At 49.5% G+C, this 6,101-nt stretch overlaps 1 protein-coding gene across 1 annotated transcript in view; it reads left to right on the top strand.

Annotated features, from left to right (window-relative positions):
- Window positions 1-1,588: 1,588 nt before the first annotated feature.
- Scnn1b (sodium channel epithelial 1 beta subunit) overlaps window positions 1,589-6,101 on the top strand; it is a 55,242-nt gene continuing 50,729 nt past the window's right edge. Inside the window, exon 1 of the mRNA XM_021167088.2 lies at window positions 1,589-1,671. The gene's annotated coding sequence lies outside the window, so the exon portion shown is untranslated. The remainder of the gene's footprint in view (window positions 1,672-6,101) is intronic.

Genomic DNA, 6,101 nt, shown 5'->3' on the forward strand with positions numbered 1-6,101 from the left:
ACCTAGAAAACAGCAAGAGGTGTAACTCTTGGAGCTGCTTGGTTTTTTTGTCAACATGACACAAGCTCGGGTCTTCCGGGAAGAGGGAAACCCAATTATGAAAACATCTCCGTCAGATTGGCCTGTAAGCAAGTTTGTGGGCATTCTTGATTGACGATTGATGTGGGAGGGCCCAGCCCACTGTGGGAGCTGCCACCCTGATGGGTGGTCCTAGGTTATACAAGAAATCAGGCTGGGCAAACCATGGGGCACAAGTCAGTAAGCACTGGCCTTCCACAGCCTCTGCTTCAGCTCTGACTTCCAGGGTTGCTTACTCCCTACCTTGGCTTCTTTTGAGTGGGGCTGGAGTGTGCAAAATGAGATAAACTCTTTCGTCACTCAAGTTGGTTTTGTGTGTGATATTTATCACAGCGTAGAAAACAAGCTAGGATGCCCATGTAAATAGAGACTCTGGGGTCCTCAGTGATTTTTAAAAGTACAATAGGTGCCTGTGATGCAATCTTCAAGAACTTCTATCTTAGAAGCATCTGTGGAAAGATGCGCAGGAAATGAAGCCATGGTTACAGAAAAGAAAGCCGAATGGACACGAGGGTAGCTTTGACCTGAGGAGAGACGGTGGAGGGAAGAGAAGGGACTGACACATACAGGTGTCCTTAGTCTGTTCTTTATCGTAAATGCCACAATACTGGATATGTTCAAAAGAAATGTGCTTTGACACGCAGCTCTGGACCAAGGTCACTAGGTCCTGCACCTGGTAATGTCCTCCTTGTGGGCAGAGCCCTAGAGCCAAGTTCGGTGCTCCTGGAAGATCCAGTCAAGTTACCTGCAAAGGCGAGATGACCATTAATCCATTGGCCACATAGATGAGTTAATCTGTTAACTGAGTAGATGAGCGACCCCATTCCTGAGGGGTCTCCTAATCAAAGTGCCACCTACGCTCCTCTTAAAATGCAGGCTCAATTTCAGCTTGGAAAAGATAAGCCATGTTCAGCCTCCAGCCCAGGAGTAACAGTGATGACTTAAAGTTACTGTAAGTGGAGTGGGTAGGCTCACTGGGAAGGAGCCTCCTTCCCAGACTTCCAGGTGGCCTGTAGTTATCTACCACAGAGGTGGGGGGTTATATCTCATGATCGGCCATGAGCAAGAATGTTCTGGGGAACAGCAGAGCTTCCCAGAAATCCCCAATTTGTGAAGTGAAATCACTGCATCAGTAGAATAAGGCTGTAAGGTGATGTGTCACAGTGTGTGTGATGCTCCACACACATGCTGTGATACTCCAGCATGTGTGGTTTATGCTGGTTGTGGTGTGAGGATACACGGAGGAAGGCTTTTCTGCACCAATGTAGAAAATGGAATCCCCTGTCGTTGCCTGCCCCCAACCCTGTATAGAGACTGGGACTGGGAGGTGAGAAGTGACCTGGAAGGACTGCAGAGGATACTGACCTGGAGCCTGTCAACTGGAACAAAGTGGCCTGGGAGCTGGACGGTGCAGGTAGCCTGGACTAACCCAGGAAGGCAGGCTCCTCCCGCAGGCCCTCCCGGTAGGTCCCCGCCCTCCGCTCTCCCTCCGCCTACAGCGTCCCGGGCTCTACAGGTGACCCAGCTCCACAGCCACTCGGACGCCACCACCTTAGCTGCCATCACCTCACACTGGAGGAGCTTCCTAAACAGGTATGACAGCGACCTCCGCGCGCGCGCACCCGGGCAAGGACCGCAGTTCCGTCCCCGACAGCGACTGAGAGCCGGCTACTTAGCCTCAGTTTCCCGCAGGAGGGCGTAGGGTATCTGGCCACCACCATGCTCGCTACTGCGGGGACAGTGGGACTGGACCTGCTAGGGACGCAGGAAGACAGGGGAAAGACTCGCTCAACGAACGCTCAACGAGATATCTAGCGAGGGTCGCACTTCTGTCGCTGCTGGAGGGAAGGGCTGTGGTCAAGTACTCATGCAGAGTGGGCGGGGCGAGCTGTAGTTCATAAGGTGACAATAGCAAAACTTTTGAGCATCCCGCGTCGCCGCCGCCGCCAGGCAATCCCCGCCGAATGTGCTGGGGGGGGGGGGCGGTCCCCTTTCACAGAATGGAAATTGAGTATCAGGGAGGGGGAGGAAGGATGCGCACAAGCCAGCCATCTCTGGAGAACACCATTGTAAGAGGCAGTGCTGGGGAGGAGCCCAGATCCAAGTCCCGACCTGTGCTGTCTCTCCACCATTCCGGGATTTTTAGAACAAAGTTAATGTCTAGACAATGTCACATAGCATAGATGTGCTCAACACAGGACATGAGGGACAGAGAGCAGAACAAAGGGGGAGAAACAGAGGCACGGGGTTCAGGAAGACAGCTGCAGAGCTTTCCCCACGCACAAGAAATCTCCATCAGCAAGGGTCTTGGAACAGCCCAGTCTGCCGTGGTCCCTCGATGAGGATCTAGAAAGTTCCATAATGTGACATCTGCCAGCAAGCAAATAGAGAAGGGCCCACTCTTCTTCTTTCTCAAACCTATGGCGTCCGATGTACCTGTTCCCTAAAGGTAACCGCCATCTTCAAATGGAGTACTTCTTCTAGACCTTTCTCCACACCTGTACAGTCATATATACAAGCCCATAGGAAATGTGTGAAATAGTAATGTTGTGGGCAGATATGCAATGCTAATTGTATAATCCGTGCATACCATTGGGTAATGGTGGCTTACCCCCACCCCCACTTACTCCTTCTAGAACCATCTATGTGGCTTCATGGACATGGTACCAACTTATAAATTTCCATTTCAGGGTCAGTTTCCAAATTCTTGTTCTTTGTTCTCAACTAACTTCACAGGATATGAATTTGGGAGATCAAGTTCCCTTCTTTTTCATCGAGCACACAGAAGCCATATATGTGCATACATGTATAGACAGTGAATACAAGTACGCACTGACATAAAACAGACTCCAAAGCATACATACAGGCAAGCCCCCATCTGTGGTAGCTATCTGTGGTCAAGGACAAATTCACTTCCCCTCTACCTCCAGCTTCTACTGAGCACAAGGGTCAGGAAAGGCCCCGTCCTCAAGCATGCCTATGCTCAGGGGCACCAAAGGCTCCTGTGAGGGGCTCTCTGACGGCAGCCAGTGTCATTCTCCCCATCTGATAGGAGACAGGGTGATAAAGAACTGTGGGTTAGGGTAGGGAGCTGGGGAGCTAGCAGTGGTTACTGCTCTTCCAGAGGACCCAAGTTCGGTTCCCAGCACCCATGCCAACCAGCTCATAACCACCTGTAGCTCTAGTTTAAGGGGATCTGACACATTCTTCCAGCCTCTGAGAATACCATCACAGGGTGCAAACACAGAGACACATAAATTTAAGAACCATGGGCAGACAAAGCTGAGTGCCCAGTCTCCTGGTTGTGTGTCCCACACCTTCTCAGTCCAGATAATAGTGCAAAAAGATTATGAGCATCCTCAAAGGTCTAATAGGACCATCAGAAGTTAGCTGGAGCACGTCAGGGTGGTACAAGCCAGTAATCCCAGTACTCCAAAGACATGGGTGGACTGCAGGTTTGAGGTCAGCCATGGCTACATAGCAAATGCTAAGCCAGCCAGAGCTTCATGGTGAGACCTTGTTTCAAAAGACCAAAACAAACAAATTAGTGTGTTAGAATGTTTGATCGCAGCCAGGCTAGCAAAATGCTAAAATCAGAGAGACTCCATTTCAATTCAACTTCTCCCCTTCTCAGGTCAGGAGGACTCCTGTCTCTGAGCCCCAGTTTCACATTTGTTGAATGGGCTTAATGATAATAGTCTTGTTGAGCGTTCAGTAGGATAATGCAAATAAAATTCAGGAAGTCTTGCTCTGGACAGGGGAGACACTAAGATGACCCCGTGGTGGAGGCAATGCTGAGCTACCACTTGGGAGCTCTTCCATACCCCCAGGACAACCAGAGTCCCTAACAATGGACAGGAGCCAAAGGCATATTTCCCTTGCAGAGTGCCAAGGCCAGCTCACATCGGAGTCTAAACATGCCATGGTACGAAAAAGGTCCTAGTGTGGTAGTTAGAAAGGCCCTGAGCTAAGATGCAGAAATTATTTCTGGTGTCCATCTCTGGAATACATGAGACAGCTGAAATGACAGAAGCCCAGGGTAAGAGAGCTGAGGAAGGATGGCCTAGTGGTTAAGAGTCCAGGCTGCTCTTGCAGATGACCCAGATTCAATTTCCATCACCTACATGGTGGCTCACGACCATCCATAACTGCAGTTCTAGGGAATTCAATGCCCTCTTCTGGTCTCTGTGAATACCAGATACACATCTGGCACATACACATAAAGTTAAAAAAAAAAATAGAAAAAAACTTCATTTAAAAAGAGCCAGGCAGTGGTAACGCATGCCTTTAGTTCTAGCACTCAGGAGGCAGAGGCAGACCAGTCTCTGTGAGTTCAAGGCCAACCTAGTCTACAGAGTGAGTTCCAGGACAGCGAGGGTTCCACAGTGTCTTAAACAAACAAACAAATAAGAAAGCCTTTGGGCAGCCTTTATGAGGTGCATACAAACATACTGTGTGTGTGTGTGTGTGTGTGTGTGTGTGTGTGTGTGTGTGTGTGTGTGTGCCTGTTCACATGCTTCTATGCTCTGTATGCTTATGTGTTCTCGTGTGGAGCCAGAGACTGACATCTCATGCCCCTCCTCCAGCCTCTCCACTTTGCTTACTGAAGCAGCGTCTCTCACTGAACCTGGCTCTCTTCGTGGATCTGGCTAGTTTAGACCGTGAGCTTGCCCCTGGATTTTGCCCTTCCCTGAGCATTGAGATTAACCATGGCCTCCACACCCTCCCAGCTTGTATGTAGGCTCTGGGTATGTAACTCTGGTCTCACCCTTGCACTGCAAGTGTTTTATCCACTGAACCATCTCCCAGGCCCTACACTTCCTCTTAAACACGTGGATTAGCTGGTCTGGAGCTATGGCTCAGATACTAAAGGCATGTATTGCCTTTGCAGAGCGCCTGGCTTTGATCTGATGCCTCTGGCCTCCTTGGGCATCTGTCCTCGAATGCACATACCCAGACACAGGCACATACATGCATAATTCTAAAACATAAATCTTCAACACTGTAGGTTAGTCCTGAGACTTTAAGCAGTGGTAGCTTCCCTTTACCCCAGGCAGGAACCTCCAAGACCCCATAGTCCCCTGGAGGCCACCCTGATTCTCCAAGCATAGCACAATAGAAAGTAAGAACCAGGCTCTAAAGCTATTACTGTCTTCCAGGTGATTTAGATAAATTGTGCCATTTTAGGTCTCTAATTTGTCTCTTTAGTGACTATTTTCTTGTGGGGAAAACAGGTGATGCGCAGTGCCTGCCTTGGAGGGGTATTCAGGTATTAAACGAGTCAATACACTTAAATCGCTCCACTGCTGCCTGGATTTCCGTAAACAGGGCCTCAGTATTCTGGTAATGGCAGTGTCAACTGGCCAGACCCTGTTACAACACTTCAAGAAAGGGCACAAAGAGGAGGGAAATCTCTAAGGCAGGTTTTGAAGGACGTACGTGCAGGCGTTCTTTTGGGAACAGAATGAGAAAGGAAGTCCACATTTAGGGAATGGCCTTTAAAAAGCCAGGAGGCAAGCCCAGCATGGTGGCCCAGGCCTTTAATCCCTGCACTCTGGCAGCAGAAGCAGGAAGACCTCTATGAGTTTGAGGCCAGCCTGGTCTACTTAGCGAGTTCCAGGCCAGCTTTTTACAGACTGAGGATCCGAGCTCAGAACTTCATGCTTGTGCAGGAAGCACTTAAGCCCACTGAGCCACCTCTCCAGCCCTGAGGATTTTTCACATGGGTTCTAGAAGGTTTTAATGAGAATTTGACTTTTAAAGCAGGGGCTGTGATGACAAAAGAGCAAAAACTGTATGAGGTCATATGGATGAGGTCATCAAGGGGAGGGGAGGGAAGGGGTTGGGGCTGTGTTTCTTGGTCCTGTCATGTTGGTGATGGTGAAAGACTGGAAATGGGCAGCAGAGGCAGCTGTGCAAGGGCAGAAGTGTGCTAAGTCACACTAAACTGTGCACTTTAAAACAGCTTATAATTTAGATTTGCAATAATAAAGGGAAGGAAGGAAGGGAGGGAGGGAGGGAGG

Source organism: Mus caroli, chromosome 7 (genome assembly GCF_900094665.2).
Source record: "Mus caroli chromosome 7, CAROLI_EIJ_v1.1, whole genome shotgun sequence".
In the NCBI taxonomy this organism is placed as follows: domain Eukaryota; kingdom Metazoa; phylum Chordata; class Mammalia; order Rodentia; family Muridae; genus Mus; species Mus caroli.